General features: G+C 39.5%; 1 long non-coding RNA gene across 1 annotated transcript in view; it reads right to left on the reverse strand.

Moving 5' to 3' along the window:
- Positions 1-1,065: 1,065 nt before the first annotated feature.
- Positions 1,066-23,513, reverse strand: part of LOC116790607 — a 47,485-nt gene continuing 25,037 nt past the window's right edge. Inside the window, exons 2-3 of the long non-coding RNA XR_004358424.1 lie at positions 3,089-3,129; positions 1,066-1,196 (exon numbers count right to left, since the gene is read on the reverse strand). This is a non-coding gene — a long non-coding RNA (uncharacterized LOC116790607). The remainder of the gene's footprint in view (positions 1,197-3,088; positions 3,130-23,513) is intronic.

Raw genomic sequence — 23,513 nt, forward strand, 5'->3', positions numbered from 1 at the left:
AGAGCTTCTCAGTCTCTATAGAAGAAAAGGAATCATTCATTGTTTTTCTCCTTAGAGATATCCTTCCCTTATAACATTCAGACTCAAATTTCCATTTCAGACACTCTAAAACACAAAGACTGCTGATGTGTCCGAGTGCCTTTTCACTACAACTCCATTAAGAGTTTGCAGGAATAGATTTAATTATCTGACCCACCAACATTATTTCCAGCAGGTGGGAGTAGAACTAGTCTCCTGGTTGGTTTCCATCCACAGAACATATTGAGAGCCCCAAACATAGTTGGGACACTACAAGATATTCAGCATATTATGATATACTGCTAGTTCATATTCATCAAATCCCAAAAAAGTGTACTTCTCATCTGCAAGAAACTAAATCCTTGAAGGTTAAGCACTATTCAAGGGAGGAAGGAGATGAGCCATCCTATAAAGGAAGTCTGTAATCAGCAATCAATACAATAAAGGAAAATATCATCATGTTGGAAAGCAGTGTGAAAGGAAACATGGAACCATTTCCTCCTAAAACCACACACTCACCATGCTATTTATTCCCAGCTGCTAAGAGTCACATTATCAGTCACATTACAAGGTGAGATCAACCCTTACTGTTTCCCCTGGAACTCATGTGAAAACTTGATAGAAAATAAACTAAAAGCAAAGATATTCTCAGAGGGTTTCCAAAGGTGCATCTGCATTTTGGTGCTTTTTTCCTGAGCAGTACTCATGCCATAAACAACAGAAACCTATGCAAGCAAGGTAAGGTCACATTACCAATTATTTCTGTGAGTGGTGCCAGTGAATTGAGCAGGAAATGCACTGAGAACTGGCAGGAGGAAAGGCCATCTTCCTGTTTAATAAGAATACTGACTGACACAAACACTTCATTCAAGAGCCTCGTGGCTGCAGAGATTAAAATGCCCCAGAGACGGAAGGACACTGAATAATTTAGGGTTTGGCAAATCCACCTCCTGAATGTTGTTGGTTGCCAAGAAAATTCACTCTGACTCACATGTAGCCATATGTATTGTTCCACGAAAGGATATGAATATGTGTAACATTGGCGGCCCATAAAAGCAGTTAAAAAAATCCAGCAGTTTTAATAGATTTCTATCTGGTCTGAAGAACAGTTCTGGTCTGCAGACCTCCTTAGGCTTGCTGAATGGCACTTGTCCAAAACGACCGGGCGGGTGGCCTGCCTGGGAAAAAGAGAGCAAAAGGACGGAAGCGGAGGTGACCTGGTAATGTGTCAGCAAGGAGTGGCAGGCCTGAAAAGACTGTATGGAGCCAACATGGCATAGAGGCATATAATCAAAGGCTACTTTGCTACAACAGTTCTGCCCTGCAGAGCTTTTTTTTTTTTTTAATCCTGTGCAGCAGGAACCCTGAGGGAACCCTGAGGGAACATCCCAGAACTGATGCTTGGTGATGGACAGTGCTGTTGACGCAACTGTCAGGTTATTTCATCACAAAATTTGGCCCCTTAATTGCTAAATTTAGTTCTGAATTATTTCAGAGAATGGCTGACTGAAGAGCTGCATGTTTGTTGAAAAGATTTACAAAGGGAACAAAACCAAGCCATAGTATTTCGAGTGTTCAGACTCTCTTCTGTTAAAAACACTTTTGGCTTTGCACACCTCTAAGATCTTCTTATCTTGGACAGCAGCATGCTCTTCACATAGTCACTAGTCAAACTACACAGCATGTCTAGGTGGTAACTGAGGTTTATAGTCCTCTAAATGGATATGTCAGTGAGAAACTGAAAAATGCTGACTCATCTAAAGCAACAAAACAAGAGAATAGCAAACAATTCAGATCTAGATGAAAACATTTTTCTACTTTGCTTGATGTTAGTCTTTTAGGTTAACTAGCAGAACTCTTCAACTAAGTTTCCAAAAATAAATCTCTTCATTCCATACATGTGGGATCTTCGCATTTTACACTGACCAGGTTTCTTGCCTGCTACACTTCAAAAACTTGTCTGCATGCCACAAGTTTCTATCTTCACTAGTTTCATGCTTTTAACAAAATTTTAAAATCCCATCCAGTGAGGATATATCCCTTGCATCTGATAACTTATCACTTCCCTAGGGTCTACGTTCCAGCTGTTGATGTCTGCCAGCATAAGACTCAAGCATGCAAACAGTAATTGAAAGGGAGAAGAGATGAATGGACAAGACACACCATAAGCAGCCAAAATACACCAATATAAAGTATGGATAAAAGAGGTATCAACATCCCTTCGAAAGCTGGAGCAGAGAGAAGATTTAAGAGCCCTTTTTTCTTACTGGCACGGGCACCAAGGCAGGATTGCCCAGATCTGGAGCCCAGAAACACTGCTGTTCTTTGTAAGTAAAGGACCTCAGTCTAATTTTTTGCTGAGAAATCACTATTTGTTTTAATGTCCCCACAAACTATTTGGCAGCGGCACAAAGGTTTCTTCAGACAGCTGTGGGATATTACTGAGCACTTCATGCTCCTAGCAATGCAGTAATTCCTTAACCACTGGATAATTAAGGGCTTTGTTGAGGTTCAGTGGCATATTTGCACACTTGAAGTGCTGCACCTTGTTTCACAGGTCAGATTGACATGCACCCAGAAAAAAGCCAAATTTCTAGCCAATAATTTATCTGCAAAGGTGGATTCTTTAACAGCCCTTCATAGCTGGTGGAGGTGTAGTCCATTCCCAACCTGCTCCACTTGTCCTCCCCTTGAAACAAAATCATTCTCTGCATTTGCTTTCAGTCAACATTAAAGCCCCAGTGCTCAGAGAACTGACTTGGATTTCTGGAGGTTGGAGCAGCTAAACATTGAGCCTTTTGTTCTCAACATGCAATGAAAGGAGAACAAAAATCCTGAGTGGGTGATTCTATCTTATTTGATCATAGTTTATAATTTCTTCCTTTGCTTCCTGTCATAGACTTCCCTGGGAAAGAAAAGAAGAAGCTTTCCCTGCCTGGCGTGTGATTTCCCTGCCCTTCTGCTGACTGGTGATAATATTACACTCTATGCAAGAGGTAAAGGGGAAATGACCTGTCAGCACTCAAATAATAAAACTTGCAGCTGCCACATTTCACTGCTGATGACTTACTTGTATTTGTCTCTTTAGAGCCTTTTTCACCCTGGAAAATCCTAAAAAAAGAAAAAGTAAAATACATTGAGGAATTAAAGGCTGATTCTAACAACGTTTTTTTCAGGCACGTGTTTCATGAAAATCTGATGTAAAATCATGGGGATGACACATACAAATGAGTGCAAAGGAAAGCATTGTTCTTTTATTGTAAGTAAACTTACTGAGTACACCACTCTGAAGATGGGAGGCTACATCTCTAAAACAGGCATTCAGAGAGCTGATAAAAATTTTAAACAACTTAAGTGCCAAACACAAGTCACCTTCAGTTGCCTACCTTTTTGTTTTAAGTGCCATTTCATGTTTGATGTCCCAGAAATGTAAAGATATGAGAACTAATTGAGATATTATAAATCCTCTGCATTTTTCCAGTTCAGCACTATCTGTTCCTTTCATGTACAGATATTTCATAAAACTTAAGGAATTTTGGCTAAAGCTTTGATATACGTAGACAGAAAGATAAAAAAATGTCTGAAAGGATTTTAGATGAGTTTTCCAAACATCTCACATATAGAAAAGAAAAAAAAAAAGAAAAAAGAAAAGAACCATTTTGTAATTAAAGACCAGTATGTTAAACAAAATTCAAAAGGTGCTATAATAGAGAAGTGGTATTCTGGGCAAGTATGGGCATTCCAACCTGCTAGTACAGTAGAAACTACAGACTGACTTTTCTACGGTGACTAAAACCCCTTAAGGCTTAATGTAATTTAACCTGTTTTTCTTAAGGAAGTATGTTCAATGTAGGTTTTGGCAACATTTTGTTTTTCACACATGATGAAATAACCAGCAAAACATCCTGCCCTTTCTCACACAGATGAAATAAACTGTATTATTTTCCATGAAAGTTTTTCTACTCAGTAAAAGACTAAAAAAAGGAAAGACAGAGCAGTCTAATCTCTGTTGAAAACATGATGTTTGGTAGAATATTGATTTATATGGGAACTGAAATGAGTGGGATTTTGCATATCCATTGTACCTGCAGTGTGGGGTGTTTTTCATAACCATAAGTGCTCCCACAGACTAGGGTGACTTGAAGACTTCAGTCACACTACTCCATGTCTTTCTGGCCTGTGAAGGAGGTTGGCTAAGAAAGACACAGGACTGAAACTCATAGCATTCCCAGACAACACTTCGGATTCTCTCATGGATATTCTGCAAGACATCAGGCAACCTGCTGCAATATCTAACTCTGGATTTGGTTTATGCGTCACCTTTCCATTTATAGAAGAGGGACTTTTCAGAATAGAAAGTCTCCAGGGCAGGGAAGGTGATTTAGCAAGTAGTTGTAAATTCCCTGGCAGGTTGGAGCCCTGATATCAGCCCTGGCCTCCAGGCAAAACCTTAAAGAGATAATAATAGACTTCGCTGCAGCTTCCTTGTGAAGCACCCGGGTGCTATCAGCGATCATTCTCTGACTCCTTTCTCTGTTTGATGGCTACTGCATTCCTTGCAAAGTGCTACAAGTTAAATCTAATGGTGGTAGTTTCACATTCCCACATGAAAAAAAGTAAAAAATTTCAGTTGTCAAAGGCCTCACACATCTCCAGTGGAACAGTGCTACAGGTTTGTCTCAAATTAGTGGTTTAAGGTCATTTAAATCCTCTAGATGCATAAGTATTTACAATAAGTAATTTCTTCTGGGTCCTTGTACCAACAAAAAAGCACAGCTCAGTTCCAAACAAGTTGTTCGGAAGTGGTCAGGCAGAATGCAGCTGGAAGAACAATGATGCCTGGAACTATAGGTTGAAAACACCTTTGAAACATGGTTGTAACCAGAACAAAAAGACTTGGGGACTGTTATTCAAATAACAAGATCTGGAGAGATCTGAAAGAAAAGACCATGTATATGACTACTTCTGAATAAGTTGTTCTAAAATATGTATTTCTATCATACGGAAGAATGTAATTTTATCTCCTATGTCTGTAATATTGCTTCTTCTAAATCCAGAAGGGCTAGGTAGAGTGATTCTGGTGTAAGATGGTGTATATAAAATCTACTGGTGTTCTAGCTTAAAATAAATGTGTAATGGTATTTTAAATTACCTGTATATAACATCAGTATTCACATTCTCTCCCATCCACCTTCAAAACAGACATGGCATATCCTCTGAAGTGCAAGGAATCACGAACTGCTGAGTATATAATGATCTCAACATGAATGTGCTTGTAGCAGCAAAACCAGTTTCTACAGGGAGATGGAGATTCTGTGGGTGCTGCCATTGAATATTTTAATTTTCACACGATTGCTAACTTGGGAGTCTCCCCACCCTCTGGTTGCTTGCTGAAAACAGATGTCACATGATACTCAAGGCACTTAGTTGTTTTTTTAACTTCTATTTCAAGATCTCTCCCCTAGTTCAAGTCTGGGCCGAAAGGTAATGAAAAACCGTGTCTTTTCAGATTTAGGAAATTAGTATGCTTTATCTTCCACTATGGAAGCTGCTTTCTGTGTGACTTCTTCACACATCTCTGCGTTCAGGTTCTGGAAATATGAGGCACAATTTAACTCCTATTCTCTTTTGGTGACAGTACCGCCTGCAAGCTGTGATGGTTATGCCTTTTCTGGAGTCACTGAAAGAGCAAGCCTTGTCATGTGAGTCTTCACTGATGATAGTACTGTATCCACACACACGCTTGTGTTCGTATTTCTTCCCTTAAGCCTTGGAAGTGCTAATGGGAAGCTAAAGTGATGTGCCTTAGCCAAGAGTATAAACCACAAAGATTTCACATTCTAAGTAACAAAGAAGAAGTAAAGAAAGCAGTGGGTGAAAGGAAGCACAGGTAGTCCAATTTGACAGATGACAGTCAATTTGAGGAGACATAAAGTTTTAAGAGGTACATATGCATGGCAAGATCTTCAGACATAGGTAAACTATTTAAATTCTTGAACTGTTACTGAATAAGTTTCCTGTGGGTAGAGTCAAGTTCCAAAACACAGTCCCTCTACATCCCTAACTGGAAGTCAGGTCTGAGGCAGGTTAAAATCAGAACACATCTCTTGTACCTGTGACAAACAGAAGCTTAATACAGTAACTGGCTTTGGAGACTGCTATTTGGTGCTGAGACTGGCTTGTTCTGTACAGCAAATACTCCAGCTGGTTAATTCTCTCCAGTTGCACTAAGCCACATCTTTTGCAGGACACACCATTCTCTTCCTGGAGAAGACCCAGTATCTTCCCTCTGAAAGCTTTAGCAAGCTACAGTTTTATTATTAGAAAACATCTGGGCCTGTGTGTATTACAGCATTGTTGCTATAAGGTAGCTAGTCAAATCAATACACAGTCAAAAGGAGATCAGTAAAAGTATTTTTTGGCTGGTTTTATGTATATTGAGTTCAGGTATGAATCTTTCCAGGTTCAAAGATGGAAAATCCCAGGCACTCTGCAGTCCTTTGAAACTCTCAGCTTTCAACTCCTTGTCTTATTAATTCTTTTATCTTATCATTTTTTCTTGCCTCCCTATGTCCTATAGGTACTGGGTATTAGCTCCAGCCACAGCTCTACAGCTGTGGGCCAGTCTGATTGCCTCGACACCTTGCAAGTAGTCAGTGGGAGAGCCTGTCTGCCTCTTTGCAGCAGGCTCTGCTACCTCTGTACCACACCACCATGAGTTCTATTTCCCAGGGTGGCACCAACTCACTTGCCTTATATTTAGCTACCAGTCTCATGATGTTTCAGAATATCCTCAGGTAAATTTACTAACTCCTCTGTCAAACCCATGAGTCAAGCCAGACAGCTCCTACTGTCTCACATATTTAACAGGGTTAGTCCTCAACAGTCTTCTTCAATCAGAAAACCCTGTGTATTAGATGAGACAATGGCATGTAACTTAACCCATCAGCTCACTTGAGCTTTTCTCAACCAAACAGCCAATAAGCCTTCAACAACCAAGGGAGAGAAATAAATGTTCCCACACAAAGCTGCAATACTCTACACTGCAAAGAGAAAGTAGATTATGAGGCCTCTCCTTTAGCAAGATCTCAGGACACAGGACAGACAGCCAAAAATTCAGAACTACTTTCTTGTAGCCGGAGTGCCTTCCAGAGACAGCCAGAGCTGGGAGAAGAGCTACAATCCCAACATGTTGTCAAGATGTATCAGGAAAGACTGTGGGATTTCTGTCTAGTTTCCATTATGTTGCCACTGTCTTCTCTCCCCACAACTCTGTAATCTCAGTTCTCATCAGAGAGATATGGGTAAAGATAGTGAGCAACTTATCATGAAAGTGGATGTTGCCAGGGTCAAATATGCACTTGGCTGAGCAATGTGGGCATCTAAGAGAGATCTGCTAAAAGGCAGCTGTGGCTGGGAAGGAGATAACATTCAGCAGGAAACGAACCCATGAGAAGTAGGTGTAAAACTAAGATATGACATAGAAATATAGGAGGGTGAATTTCCTCTCTCCTGGATGTGAATTCCCAGCTCATTTGTTGTTTTCCCTTCAGCCATACCTTGTCTATTTGCCTGATCCTTCCACACAGCCGTGAAGGAGGTGGGGGCTCATGAAAGGCAGGGTACATGAGGTACTGGAGAAGTGTAGTGAAGTGTCTGTAGAGCAAGACAGAGGATAAGACCATTTCCCTCTTTGATGGATAATCCCACTTGCTACCCCTCTCACTCCATGTACTCCTTAGGGAGCTGGCTGCTGTGTCTATATCCAGAACTGCATGAGCAACTTTCTGCAAACCACTGTCCTGTTTCGTGTATGCGTCACCAAACTCTGCTTTCATCACAGCCCACTTTCTTTGAAAGAGCTCTCGGTCCCTCCAGCCCTCAGTGGAGATGATGAGCTGCACTTTCCTCTGCTCATTCTCTCAGGATGTCTTCAGATTCCCAAATCTCTTCAGCCCCCACATAGAGCCTCTGAGGAGGCTCTATGTTAACTGCTCATATGTTAACTCCTCTCACCTGGGTGCAGGGCATGTCTGCATTAATATGTGCTCATAAGTTTATTATTTGCTTTCCAGTTTCACCCATAGTCTTCAAAATTGTTTCTGAAAGATCTGGCATCTCCATTCCCTGTCTACCTTAACGGGGACTTTGACCTGTGATGCTCAAAAAGGCAAAAACCCCTTATAAGACCCAGGCATGCTTTCACAATCATTCTGCCTGCCTGGAGGGGGTGTTAGGAAACATTTCAACTACAAAAGTGCCCTGTAAGAGAAAACAACTCCCCAGCTTTCAAATGTGTTAGTAGGTCTACTAAAGCTGTAAAAGGGAAAAAGCTTAACAGGAAAGGCAGATGTGACCAGTTCCTTCCTTAGGCAGTCTCAATGACTTCAGCTCTGCCTCTCTGAGCCAGCAAGGGCAATGGGGAAGGGAATTCAGGGGAAGTAAAGTGGGGCAATGAGCTGCACAGTACAAGCACAACTTAAATGTTGCAGAACAAGACACAGGCCCAGGCAAGTCAGAGCATCACTCAGGCCTATGAACAGCAATTGGGTGTTGCCGAAGTCCAAAAACAGCTGCAGGCAGGTCTGCAGTGGTCACAGAATGGCAACTCAAATTTCTTAATGGCAAAGAAGATGGTATTGAATTAATGAGTCTGAAATATTGTGAGAAAAAAATCAAGTATCCAGGACGCTTTCAGAAAAAGAGTATACAGTTGCTACAACACTGAAAAGGTCTTTATAACAGAGTGGTAATCATTGAAAACTTCACACAGCATCTTGGGTTAAAGGAGAATATGGATTTTAGCTAAAAAAGAAACACCTACAATAACCATTTGCCAAATACTTGTGGACTGCACTTTAAGACTTACTTATATGAAGGCTCCACTGGACACCTTTGGACAAAGCTGATGTCTCTGGTAGTGCCAGCAACATATTAACAGATATTAAGATATTTCAGAAAAATATCTACATCAGCTCTAGTGATGTTGGCATTCCCTTGCAAACTCCTAAAAGGCAGACAGAGACAATTACATTATTTTCCCCAAGAAATGTGGTTTGTTTTTTTCTCTGACTGTACAGGAGCTAGCTCACTACCAGGTACTTGCACACACAGAGTCCTGTGTCTCTGAATTGACTGTCTATTAAATAATTTCTAAATCATAATTTATATCTTATACTATTACAGAGCTCTCCAAAGCCATATTATCAATCGTCCATTGTCTGACATCTATGGGACAACTGCTGTGTATGCATGAGTTACTTGGTACAGCCAAGTGCCCTGTAGCTTGTTAGCATCCTTCATCAGACGTCTGGAATCAGAATACCTGATTTCAATTTTGTTTCCTTGTTTAAAGGGCACAGAAAAATGAAAAGGGCTTCAGTGGTATCAAAAGTGTTTCTTAACCACCCGGTGATGACCACCAGCAGTCCCACTGATAACTCAGTATCAGAGTTCCACTTTGTTTCAAAAGACCTGTACTTTACTGAATCAAAACATAGACCCAGAGACTGAGACTTTGACCTTGCTTTGACATACTCAGTGCACCTGTAAAGGAAATAAATTTCCTTCAGATTTGCAAACCCAGAAGTAAGCACTCTGCATAGCTATTTGCTTAACTAATCCAGCCGAAGGAAAAATTTGCCTGAAGGAACATGTCAGCAGTTTGCTGAACAAAGGCTGCTTATGTTCCAGATGAATTTCCAGCCTTTTTCTGATTAAATCCCTGACAAATACTTCACAGACTAACTTCAGTTTGTGAAACAGGTTCTGCCTATGATGGTTCACCATTATTTCAATTGTTAGATTCCCAGCTCTATGTAAGAGCTGAGAACATTCAGTACGTAATTGGACTTTCCTTTTCCACAAGTTTTGTGTTTATTTGACCACAAAACATTCATTAAAGGTCACTTTCATAACCACAATGAAAAAATCCTTGAATCTCATATAACTCAGGCTTATATGACAATGTTGTGGCCAAAATCATAATGGTGATTTGCTATTTTTGTTGCCACATGACAGATGCCAATCCAGCTGCTCTGTTCTCCCTTCCCTCCCCCAGTGCCACCAGAAGGAGATGAGAAATACAGAGGAGCTGAATACTGTAGGAAAAAAATCTGCTGTGAGCCAGATACTTTGGTCCCCCAAGTTTGCAGAGCACTGTGTGAGTGAGAGGTATCCAGATGCTGCCTTTGTATGAGCAGAACACAGCTGAAAAAGCAGCTCTGACCTCTCGTGCACTGGAATCATTCCTTTCTGTATATAAAAAGAAACAGCAAATGAGTCAGAAACGGGGAGAGAGAATATGGGAAAAGAGCAGTCATATTTCAGACCAGGAAAAGGATGGGGATGGAACACAGTTCTGTAGACCCAAGCAGCTAGTCCAGCTGTCCCTGTCATTGCCACCCCAGCAGCACAAGCTGAAATATTTCCTGCAGCACATAGCTAAAAGCCAGAAAGGCACCCTGAGAGCATCGGAGTGAACAGTAGAATTACACCCTGAAGTTCCTGTGAAAAGGAGCAAATCCTTAATCACTGCTTCTCAGTTATCCCAGCCTGCCTCACCCTTCCTTGCTTAATGTTGCCTCAGAATTCTGGTAAGGAAATAAAAAAAAAAAAGTATTCCTGTACTACCTACAAGTATTGTAGCACACCCAAATCTCAAGTATAACCTTTTGCACTTGATTCTGTATATAATAAAATGTATTTGTATTTGTAAATGTTAAAATCTGTTTACTCACTCCTGAAGTTTGAAATGAAATATTTGTTTAAGTGTTTGTTGGGGGGTTTTTGTCCTACATTCACACTGGCAAATGCTGAGCTGAGAACATTGGTTTGCCATCATCCGTATGGTCACAAAGTGCTGAGTTTTGCACAAAATAACTTTTTGCTTCAAAGTTTCTCAGATCTGAGTTGTTTGCACAGGTTTGCTATTCTAGGGTTGCTCACAAGTGCTGAACTATAGAAATGTTTGTTATTACATTAAAGACTCCAAGTGCCAGAAGGTTATTTGGGGGGTTTTTGTTGGTTTTGGTTGGTTTGTTGTTGGGGGTTTTTTAGGTATCAATTGTACTGAAAAAAATCCAACAACTAACAAAACCCTCAAACTTGCATTAAAGCTAATGCCTTAATTAATAATCTGTTTCATTTCCCCACTTCCTTGTGGCAAACATAAAAATTGTAAAACCAAGTTATGCCATTTCCATCTGAACTGTTAGGCAGGAAAAAAAAGAGTGGAATTACAACCACTATATGTTAAGTCTTCAATGAACAATTTTTTAAACTATCTACAAGTAACTAAATAAAAATCTTAGAAGTGATAGCATTCTTTTTCTGATGAAAAAACATATCTCAGTTATGTCTCAACTGCAGGTGTATTCCACTCCCATTTGCACCATGTAAACAAAGTAGCTCCACTTAATTAAATCCTGTGGTATCCTGAAGACCGTACTTTGCCAGTCAATTAAAAGAGCTCAAAATTATAGACCAGATGCAAGCGAGTATCATATTACTTTATGGAAAGGCTCTCATCCTGAAAAAAGGGAAGATCCAGCACCCTTTATGCACTGTTAGGCATGTCAAGAAGCACAGTCTTTGCCTTCCTCATTTTTAACATCCTCCAAATAAAATGAGAAACAGAACAGGAATACACAGATGAGAAGCTTCATTTTGGATCTTTTGAACATAAGAGATACTAATAGAGGCAACTGTTTTTACAGAACTGTGTGCTCTGGCCCTAAGGCATTTCAGTGCAACTTGGGCATTTAAATCCCCAAGTACATATTAAAATATCACATTTAAATAAGAAAAAAGCAGCCTAAGAATGATTTACCTCAAGGGTAATTACATAAAGCAGTACAGTTAGAACTGACATAAAAGAAGCAGAGTGCTTCTATGGCAAAGTTCTTGGAATTCCTCTATAAAATTTCAAAATATTTTGAAAAAGAGGATTTGAAAGTATTGCTACTTAATGGACAGATACATGCCTGTGGAGAAGCCCTGCCTTATACATGGACACGAGCTCTCAAAGAGATATTTTAGAATTATAAATGCTGAGTTGGTCCCTTCTAATATATGCAAAGGCTACGGTCCTATCTCATAGCAAAGCTTGTCTTAGAATATAGAATTTTATTCTTTTCTTTAGAAGTATTTAATAACTTTGCATTATTCAAAACTACAAGACCTGAGGCTTTTCCAAATAAAGATGATGTAGTACTAACACCGTCAACAAGAAATTGCTGTCTCTGTGCTGTTTTCAATTACTGTACAGTTGGAATTAATTATCATGACATCTGGTTGGTCCAATCTGTGAGATTCACTGAGTTCACTGTCTGGCAATTTGGTGGTCAAGCTCAGAGCAGCCAGCCTGTGAATGGGCACCACACCATAACATTCACCCTTTGACTGGTTTTGCAGCTAAGCTCTTTCCTTGCCACTGTCTCTTTTCAGTAATCCTCTTCCTACTGGCCAGTCTCATCTCTTTCCATGGGCTGTGCAGCTTCTGGGACATTGCTGTTCAGTGCATACATTCTCACGATATGTTTCCACATTGCTCTTTTTCATTTAACATTTTCATGGAATGATGCTTGAAATATTGTGGTCTTTCTGCAGTGTTTGTGAAGCACATTTCACCCAATTCCTACTGGGAAGTGAGCCTGGATATAAGTAAACAGAATGTAACCAACCCTTCCTATCAATCTCGTAGTTTACATCAAACTTCTACCAACTCCAAACATACGTCTGCAGCTGACAAAGTGTTTGTCCATCATTTTAGAAATATTTACAAGAGGAAGTGATGGGTCAAGGAGAAAGCGATCTGCAGATAAAGATACGTCTGCCACTTAGATAGTTGACCTAGGACGCTCCCTCCCTCACTGTACAGTAACACTAAGAAAAGCTCAGTAGAAGAACAGCTGGTTGAACTGCAACTGCACAACCTGCCTGACAGCCCCCTCTGGCTGTGTTCATAACTGTGCATAAGGATAACACTAGCTACTGTTGCTGATAGAGCACTGGTCATTATGCTCAGGACTGTAAAGATTCTGTTACTGCTGGTGGGACTCTCTGCTTTTAAGTTCATATGGCACCTCATTTAACTTCAGCCTGTGGGGCAACTTCTGAGGACAGGTTGTGTGTTCTTACCAGTACCCACCATCCAGGGCCATGTCTCTCCCTTTGGGGTAGTGAAGCCGACAGTCAGAGTGTACCCTCTCCTTGTGGCAGAGGGAAATCTGACCCCATTGTTACAATCCCGTGCACCACAACTAGGTCAGTGACTCATATTGTGACTCACTGTGGTGCCTGGTGACTATAAGCACTCCAGTGGATGCCTGTTCTTGAAAAACATTGCTGCAGAGGCCAGCACTTCACAAAACATATGAAGTTGGTGGTATTGAACTTTAAATGCAATGTACAAAAAAATACCCAAAATCCATAGAAAAGCAGATTTATTCCTCTCAGCTCATTCTTTGGCTCTACTGACCAATGCCCAAGAGAGAAAGACAAGACACTAGTTCAAATTTTCAGTCTTCAATTGGCAAGGGTTTGCATCCTTACTTTATCATGACATGGCATTACCCTGCTGTAATATAGTGTATCATATATTGCATCAAGTAGGACCCTGATAATGACCACAAGAAGCACAATTCTCACATCAAATGCTTTAAAGAAAGATTTTGCTTAAATTACTGACATTTTCAAAATACAATATTTTGTGGGTCCTATGATTCCCTATCCGAAGCCATGCTTCACGCCTTTTTCCAATGACCAGGAAGGTAAACAAATAGAACTGAGACTTTCCACTGCTTCGAAACACCAAGGAACTTTGAAGCAATAAGGCAACCGTAGAAAGTCTTTGCCACGAAGTTATGAAATTTGGCAATACTGACAAACTGGAGGGTGACTTGCTGCTCCCTTATAATTAGCTCATAGGAGCGTCCAGCCAGGCGAGGAGACTGAGTTACTGCACAGACTCCTTGGGGTCCACTTTGTGACATGGTGTCTATGTAACAACTCAAATGTTTCCATGACTTTATTAAACATGATGACCAGCCTTTGACCCAGCATGAAGTCAAAATTCCTGGGTTTTTTGCTTTCTTTATTGCAACTTCCATAATTTCTGAAATGAAAGTCTGTTTCTCCTCCTTGTAGTGTTCCCTGAATCTGTGGTGCTGGCATGGAGGTGGGGGTGCAACATTGCTGGGCAGCTAACTTTAGGAATTCTTCAAATTCTGTATATTCAGCCTCAGGAGAAAGGAGTGGGTTGCATAACTTGATTGTGACTCCTTTACCTGGTTTGGGATCAGCACCTCTGATTTTCCTATGCAAGTAAGAATTGTGTCATGTTCAGAAGTAAAGACCAAATAAAGGCATTCTGAGCAATGTGGTGAAGTTCTGATCCGCCAGCTGCAGTCCTGACAGCTGCCCTCAAACTCTGCTAGTCAAATCCTTGGACTTTCAAACTTGTGACAGACACATCACTTCCCCTGCAGACCACTTCCACTTATTAACAACAGGAAATGGTGTCTGAGACAACCATGTGATTTGCCTGGAGTGTCAGTTTGGGTAGCCTGTAGGAAGGAACACTTCCTCTTCACATCAGAGCTCTTCAATGTCGTGCTCTGCCATGCTGGTTGTTCTCTGTTTTGACCACTGTATCTCCTTCCCACTGCAAATAACCAGCACTGAGACAGGTCCATCATTGTAACTTTCACTTGAGAAACAAAAAAACAAAGCCCTTCAAACCATTAAAATGCAACATGTATATCTGTATCTCCTTTGGAGCTACACTGAACTTGCCAGTATTTGCCAGTAATAGGTTCTTTATTAGTGTGTCCTCCACTGCACTGTCACCAAGGGGCTATGGCAACATTAACGCATCTCTGCAGCAGGGCTGTTGCAATGTCTGCACAACGTGAATTCCTCTCAGTAACACAGTGGTGTCAGAACCAACAATGACCAACAGTGCCTGGACAACGGTTTGGATGACAAAAGTTAGGTCAAGCAAATTTGGCATATTCCCTTGCTAAACGTAACAGACTCGTTTGTACGAGGGAGGACACATGGTCCTCTAAAGGGCACGTTCCCTAAGCCTTATCCCAAAGCTCTTTACTAACAGTGAAATAACAAAACAATTATTTAGAAGCACCACCTACAATACCACTTGTGGCCTAATGTTACGTCTGACAGCTGCATTGCTATTACAATGGCTTGTTTTTACTGACTGGGTTTTCTTGGCCAAGGTGTGATTCAAGCCATAGGGAAAGGAAAAATTCTAAAAACTCTGAAATGCTGCCAGCTCTTTCCGTAAAAATATGTTCTCATGGGATGGGGAGGGGGTTCAGATGTGTAGTGATTTGACTTCTTCCTCCCCATTTCTGTGAAAAGAAGTGACAGTCTGTGACTAAGGAGATCAAGAAATAGAAAATGTTCACTGTGAAAAGATGGTGGGGCAATATTTGGAAGTAAGTTGTTGATGATACAATGTCTGTTCTGAAAAGAATGGGTGGCTGGAAAGTGACAAGTGGTTTTTTGAACCACTTGAATAAAAAATTTGAACATGGACATAAACATAAGACAGAAAAATTTTACCCATTCTTCATTAAACTGTTTTATTGTCTCACCTCCTGTTTTTGCTTAGCTATCATGAGTGTGAGAAGAAATATGGAAGGCGGCAACAAAAATTTCCCCAAATACAAACCCTCTGCACTACATGTGTTGCTCACTACATTGCAGCCACTCCACAATAAATTACTTCTACCTGAATGTCTGGCTGTCCAAATGTCAGTGAAGCACTGGTACTTCATCTGTTGCAGCATCAGCAGCCCAGCTTCATGGTATTTATGTTCAGGAGTTCTGACATCTTTATCCTCTAGATTTGCATGGCTATGTAGGCAAACTGCTAAAATTAAACAAATTGTTTCCACTCTACCACAGGTGATATGTGATAAAAAAGAATTCAAGGAGAAATTTCTAAAACTGCCAGGGTTACAGAGTATCATGTATAAACACCACAGATTTTTTTTTCAATTAGAACACTCTAAATGCATAAACTCTGGTTCAGAAATGCATTTAAGCAGATTTTTCATTTCCAACACACGACTTATAGGCAGGTCTGAAAAGACACGATTTCTTGAATCAAGACAATATGCATTTTATCCACACAGTGCATTCCTACCATATTGATTTGATTACAAAATAATCTCAAATTTAACATTATGTTTCATTCTGGAAGGTGAAAGAGAACAGTGATGAACTTTTCTCCATCTTTAGTGGCAGGGAAAACAAGAAGTAAGTATAAGATGCAGAAGCTGAGGATCAGTACAAACACTGCATTAATAAGGAAAAAGCTCTTAAAGAAGTTAGCAGGGGAGGTTTTAAGTCCCATTCACCAGAGATTTGAACACAAATATGTCTCAGGAATTTATAACTAATACTACCTCGGTGAGGAGATTACATAACTTCTCAAAGCTCCCTTTCATTTTCACATTTTTGGATCATTTTAGTCATATAGGGGAATATAAACACAGGAGTATTATAACTTCCCTGAGCTTAGAGAGACTACAAAGAGGAAAGAGGGAACACAGATCACCGGATTTCAGTTTCTCTCCTGCAAGAGAAATCCCCACTATGCACACAGCACTACACAAATTGAGATGCCTTGCCAAAACTCTCAGGGAAATTCCCAGCTTCCTCCTCCTTTTTATACATTATAAATTAAGTGTTAAGACTGGTTACTTAATGGTACTGAACATCAGATGAACTATGGTAATAATGCTAAATAGTCTCACAATTTTTATAGGGATTATGGATGGAGAATGTGAGACTGCCAAGGACACATATTCCTTGGTGGTACTTGTACACTGATGAAAGGATACATGACTCCTCTGTGTCAACATTTATAACCCAGTCTGCCCACCGTGAAGAGAAGGGTCATCACAGCAGTGGCAATCTAGAGCCATACCTAAATTTCACTTTGGGCAGGGAGGCTGCTCTTTGCATTCCTTTTCTCAGTCCTGGAGAGCACAGCCTCTTCAGGCAGGCCTGCGTGGTAGACAAGTAGATTTCTTATCCTGGCACACTAAATGTTCCTCAGAGCAAACCAGAGGAACCTGTTTTTTGGTTTTTGTTTTAATTGCCATAGAGTTGATATGCATTGGGGTTTCACTGGGTGGGGTTTTAAAAGTTAGTTTGCCCTTGACCTAGGACTGTTCAATATTTCCAAAACAGCAAGAAGGGTGGAATAGACATAATCATTAATCAACTTGCAGGGCTCAAATGCTGGTAAAGATCAGGTTAGAATTTTGGCAATTTTGGTAAACTAGAAAAAAAACTTAAAACACCCGTAAATCTCTTTTGGTAAATACAAAAGAATGAGCCTCAATGAGAAGATGGCAATGGCTGGGATACTACTGTCTCAGTAGCAGATCTGTGAGAATAGATCTCAGGGTTATAATCATTCACAGAGTCATAGTGCTGGGAAAGAAGCAGGCATTGTACTGAAGTGCCCACATCTGAGTATGGCCCGGACAACACATGAAATAATCCTGCTTCACTCTCCACCTTTGCACTTGTAAAGCCTCAGCTGAAACACTGAGAGTGGTTCTGAGTGTCAAGAAAGGTACAGACCAGCAAGAGACAAAAGGAACCCAACTAATGCATTTAAGGTTCAGGAAACACTGCATGTGAGCAGAGAACAGACACATTGCATCAGTCACAGGTAAAGGCAGGACAGGGAGTGCCAGAGAAGTCTTAGAACACATGAAGAGTGTAGAAATAAAATGTTTAAATGGCTGTGGTAGACAGAATAAGAACTGACGGATTTCATTTGCAGTGACTATAATCCAAGTTTTCGTTAGAATAAATTGATGAAGAGCATACACTGTCTCTATTATCACTTTTTTTAAAAGGAGGTGAACAATGTCACAGTAGAGTGACCCTGCCATTGGACAGAGTGATGAACTTAAGGTTCCTTTGAATATGATTTCATTTATAATGTAATGAACGAAAGAGTAACACAGGACATTGTATTGTAGATGGCTCATTTCTGAGCTTCAGACTTCAAAAGAAAACTAATCTAAAAAATTATGTCTCAGACGACATCATTCTCAGAAGACCATGTGGATGTGAATGTTACCAATTCCTGTTATGATATGTAGCAACATAAAAATACTAACGTGGGAAAAAAGAACCTCAAGCAAACCATCCTCTTCCTCTTTAATCTTTAACACAAGTTCTTTCTGTCCAACAATTAAAAAAAAAAAAAATCCTCTGGTTTATGCCTATTATGGAAATGGAAAAGTCTTTGACACAGTAACTACAAATCTTTCTAACAAACATTACTCCTTCCAGAAGTTAATTCCTTGTGTAATAATCTATTACACAGCCTGAAGCCTTGGTGAAACACACTGCCTTCAGATACCTAGGAATTAGTTAATCTTTTTAATTTGCTGTGACTGAAGGCTTATCTCATTTTCCTATGCCTCAGTCCCTATTTCCTTGGAATACTGAAGGTTAAAACAGTGACTATCAAAGAAAAGTCACTAAACAGATCCATCACAATATACTCAAAACAGTCCTTTCCTTGTCAATACAAAAAACCCCCAGGGAATAGGCTCAATAGTACGTTGGCTAGAATGCATATCAGCTACTCCTATTACATGCAGCTTTTTAAATTAAAAATATTTTAACAGCATTTTATTATGGTATTATTTTGAAGATGGCTCCACTAGTCATAGAATCTCAAAAAGTTCTGATAACCAGGAAAAGCACCACTCCTTGCTTTCTTTCATTTAGTAAAAATGGCTGTTACAATTCCTAAAAGACCTTCAACGACTTGCATAAGGTAAGAGATATTTAGATGCAATAAACACATTTTCCACATGAGAACATCTGAAATAAAAGATCCATTTTCACAGTTGGAAATATTACTATAATGAAGGTCTTTCTGAGGGCATTCCTATGCTGGTTGAGGATTCAAAATAAGAAAGAAATAAAGTGCATATAAATCTCATCCAGATTCAGGGTTCAAGATACTGGGATCAAAGGATTGATTACTGATTACAATCCTGCAAAGAGCATGCTGCAGGAGAAAAGGAAACTAATATTCCCACCATCTGCTAAGAAACTGGATTTACACAGTGCAAGCACTATAAGGAGGAGGAGAACTTGGATTCTGACAGGGAACATGGACGTAATCCTGCAGCCCAGGATCTCTTGGGTGCTTGGCTGGACAAGAGAGACAACCAGAACAGGGCTTCTACAGTGTGTTCTGACAGTTACACTTCAGTTTGAAGACAGCTGTAAGACATAAATTACTGGTGTGGTAACATGATGACCTTTGCTCACCTTTCTGCTTCTGAAATAACCAGTCCGAATGAACTTTCCTATTTGCCTCTTCGGATCAAAGAAAGCTTATTAACATATGAGATATTTCAAACATATGCTATGTATTTAAATATAAGGATATTATTAGACAAATTGCCAAATAGGAATGGTTTTCTAGACAAGGCCTCCAAAGTAATAAAACACAGAAATCCAGAGGTTGCAGAGGACAGACCCAGCAACCTCACTTCTGAACACAGTGCCAAGAACAACACTGGGGATATTGACTCATGGAGAGCTGTTTAAAATCCCAAGTAAACTACTGCACATCTGCATTATATCCTGGTGAAAAAACAGACTTGGAGATTTTATCATCTTCTTTGATGAAACTCCTTGAAGTGACTCTTAGGCAATCTCAGATAACAAGTAACAGAGTTTAGGAAATGCAGGACTGCATTGGCTGATGTGTTGAACTCAGATGAAGGCAGACAACTCATAAGCATGCCAGCTTCAACCCAGTAGCCATTTGCGCCTCTTGAGATTCACTAAACCCAAGTTTATTTGACAAAAACAAGTTGTGTCATCCACACAGAAGTTCAATCAGTGAAATTCAGATTTGTCTCAGGCTTTTAAGAGCACACCTAAATTTGTAACAGGGTATTCCCAAACGCCCCTTTCAATGCAAAAGCCTTTCAGAATAGAGTCCTGCCTGAAACATCTATTTTTTCAGTATCTGAGAACAAAGGACATTACAGGGTGGTTTATCATATTAACTGTAACAATGGCTACCACAAAAATCCCGTGCTTTTGCATTCAGCTAGAAGTCTATTACAACCCAGCAAAGGAGAGACTGCACTGTAAATGGGTTTGGCTGTAACATTCTGAAGGCTTTTTGGTTCACAAATATTTCATGAGTCACTTCTGATTTCTTCAGATCCAGCCACTGGGCCATATAAACATATCATAACATTTTCACAAGTACCTGAAAATTATTTGAATGCGATCTCACAAACAATTGTGCTTCTATGTGTTACAATATTTGCAATGTTGATTCAACAAACTCCATTTGTCCTCTTCAACACATTTTTTTCTCTAGCATATTGTGATAATAATAAATTCACATTAGTAATACCAGAATTAATTGCACTCAAGATGGTTCAAACTACCACACTGTATTTAATATAGTAAAGTCCTGCATGATCAATATTATTGAGCTTTTAAAACTAGTAAAAAACTAATGTGACAGCCTTCTCCATAAACTCACAATTTATGGGAGGATTATTTTATTTCCTGGGTTAGGCTATGTCTCTGAACATGTCCCCAGATTATGCAGCTTTTCCATTAATTCCATAAACAATTAACAGAAAAAGCAACAGCTGAAACCAAATCTCAGAGAAAGACTATTTCCATGACAGAACAAACCCATATAATCATGGTTTAGTTCCACATCAATGCTGTGAGAATAACCATGTATGGGAGAAGAACAACAGAAGGCCCACAAAGCTATTTATTTTTTTCCATTCCAAATACTTTTTTTTTGTTCAAACCACAGGATCATTTAATTTCTTTAAGATATTAAAATCAAAATTTTAATACATAAAACTGTATCATCTGTTTCATATTCATTCCTCATCCTAGTGACATATTCAAAGAATTCTTAAATAAGAGAAGCAAGATTTACCCTTGCAAAATCTGTATTGCTTCAAACTCTGAGAACATCATCTTTCAATGTTCCCTCTATTTTAGCTACAGTTTCAAAAAACTGTTGAGAATAAAGGTAAGGTTTTGTGGTATAGAATGCTGAAGAATTAATCTTGGAATATTTTTCAACAAAAGAGCAATACTTACTAATTCTGATCCTCTTCAGCAGCAATATTATTTGGAATGCAGCATTGTTTTTAACATTCCTGTACTTCATCTGAAAGTTTATTCAGAAGTTTCAGATGCTGCTTGCCTCCTAACAGCACTACTTCTTTCCGAACTACTACTTTGATCAGGAACCCCTCTTTTTGATATCTCATTTTTTTTAGTATATACTACTAGGAGAAAGCCTGTCTAAGACAGGTGTATCTTCAAAATTACCAGAGAAGATAGACACACCATGTTGGTTTGCAGTCACAGAAATTGTCTAAATTTCCTAATGTGTTTCCTACCATCTCATGATCCACTAGGCCCAAATCAATCATGAGCTTGTCTTTTCCAATAAACTTAAGGTGGCACATGATTCTTTTGTTTGATTTTATAGCATTAAACACTTTCTGAATTATTTGTAATATCTTCCCTCTTAACTCCTGTCAAAATCTATATTTCAGTTTACTGATTTCATCCATTCTGTGTGGCTTTAGTGGCTTTTCAGACCTCACCATGCAGTCAAAATAATTCTTTGGAACAAAATGGAGCAAAAGGTTTTTTCAAACTTCTGTATTTTGCTCCAATTCCTTTTAAAGGGATTTAAATGAATTGAAATCTAGCACATACGGATACGGGATCAAACACCATCCATCATACCAATGCAATGCCTCTTTGAAACAGCACAAGTGTCAAATAAATTAGGCTTCAACGCCATAAAAGTGGGGCATCAAAAAGGGCAGGCCAGATGGAAAACATCTGAAACAAAATCACGAGGTTCATAAAGGAATGTGGATATATCAGTCAGGACATGAGGTGTCAATTCAAAGGAAAGACAAAATGCAATTTGGCTGGTGGTTAATAGCCATTAACAAACTGCAAACAACAGGCTGAGAGAGACCTCAATGTACGGCATGCAGGATCTATGCAGAGGAAATGAATAAAGATGACCCTACAAGGCTGACAGTGGTATTCAGTCTTAGGTGGTACTTAAGTCACATCCTACTTTGTTTGGAAACACAGCCCACAGTTATGTAAAGCAAGACAGACTTAGCGTCAAGTCATGATTGCATAAACTTATTTACAATAGCGTAAATAAAGGAAGCGGCGTGAAAAATATGTTGAAAATCTGACTGATTCTGTTCTCTTGCTCATGCTATTGCAATCACTTCGCTCCTGTGGTGATCAGCAAAGTCACATAGGGACAGATATGTCTAAAAATTGTTCCTTGCCATCAAAAATACTGAACATGCAAAGAAAGTTTATTTCTATGTTGCAGGCATCTGGCCTATACTCTTCTGTGGACTCAAATTCAGATAAGGTGACACCTGAGAAGAGGCAATATGGTATGTTTTCTAGGGAGATACACCAACCTGCTTCAGGAGAGCTGTGCTGTTTCCTGTATATTTGAAATGTCGAGAAGTACATCAAAGGGGAACCTTATTCTTCAGATCCTGTGTTTGGTAAAACTAAATCAACTAATATTTCACTCATCTCAGACTTGGATTTTGAATTCTTTGATAATTGGATGGAAAACTTAGTGCTTGCTCTGGCAGCAGTACTATCAGAAGAGGTACATCTCTTGATTTTTATTATCACTGCCCACTTGGGGAAGGTTGCATACTAAGCTGTACTTGCGTGATATTATATCCAATTTTCTTTTCCAGATCTGGCATATCATGAAGTCTATTGGTAAAACAGGATCTGATTTACATGTCTCTTGACATCAATAGAAACACTGGTACTAAAAGACACTGCACAGCAGACTCTCACTACACATTTAGATATCTATGAAACATCAAAAGAAATTCATGCAGGGACATCATCTAAATACCATTTTAAGAGGTTTTTCCCCAGTTCATACTACTGAATTTCAGAAATTAATTCTGCATCTTTTATATACGATAAATTCAAATGTAGATTTTAAGGTATGCATTTAAGAACAAAAACCCTTGAAAGATTTTGGGTAGGTAAACCTCACTCAGCTGTGTGGCTGCAAGTGTCAGATTCTATTTGTGCATGTCAGCAAAAACAAAATAATCCTATAGATTAACTCCTGACAAGGCCAGTAAAGCACACAGGCTTTCAAAATTGTTGAAGAGAAGAGACAGGTCTGTTGCATGGGCAGAACACAGTTCCAAGCAATACAGGAATTCATAACGTTCAAGTCTGTCAGTAAGAACCTTCCTGGGACATGAAATAAGTGGTTTATATTTCATTAGCATTGATGGCTCTCAGAAGCCAAGGAGTTTTAACATTCATAAATCCTGTGTTGCCCTTGGTGAAGAAAAACTATGAAATCCACTAGTTTAAGAGCACCTGTTCAT

Source organism: Chiroxiphia lanceolata, chromosome 8 (assembly GCF_009829145.1).
Source record: "Chiroxiphia lanceolata isolate bChiLan1 chromosome 8, bChiLan1.pri, whole genome shotgun sequence".
NCBI lineage: Eukaryota > Metazoa > Chordata > Aves > Passeriformes > Pipridae > Chiroxiphia > Chiroxiphia lanceolata.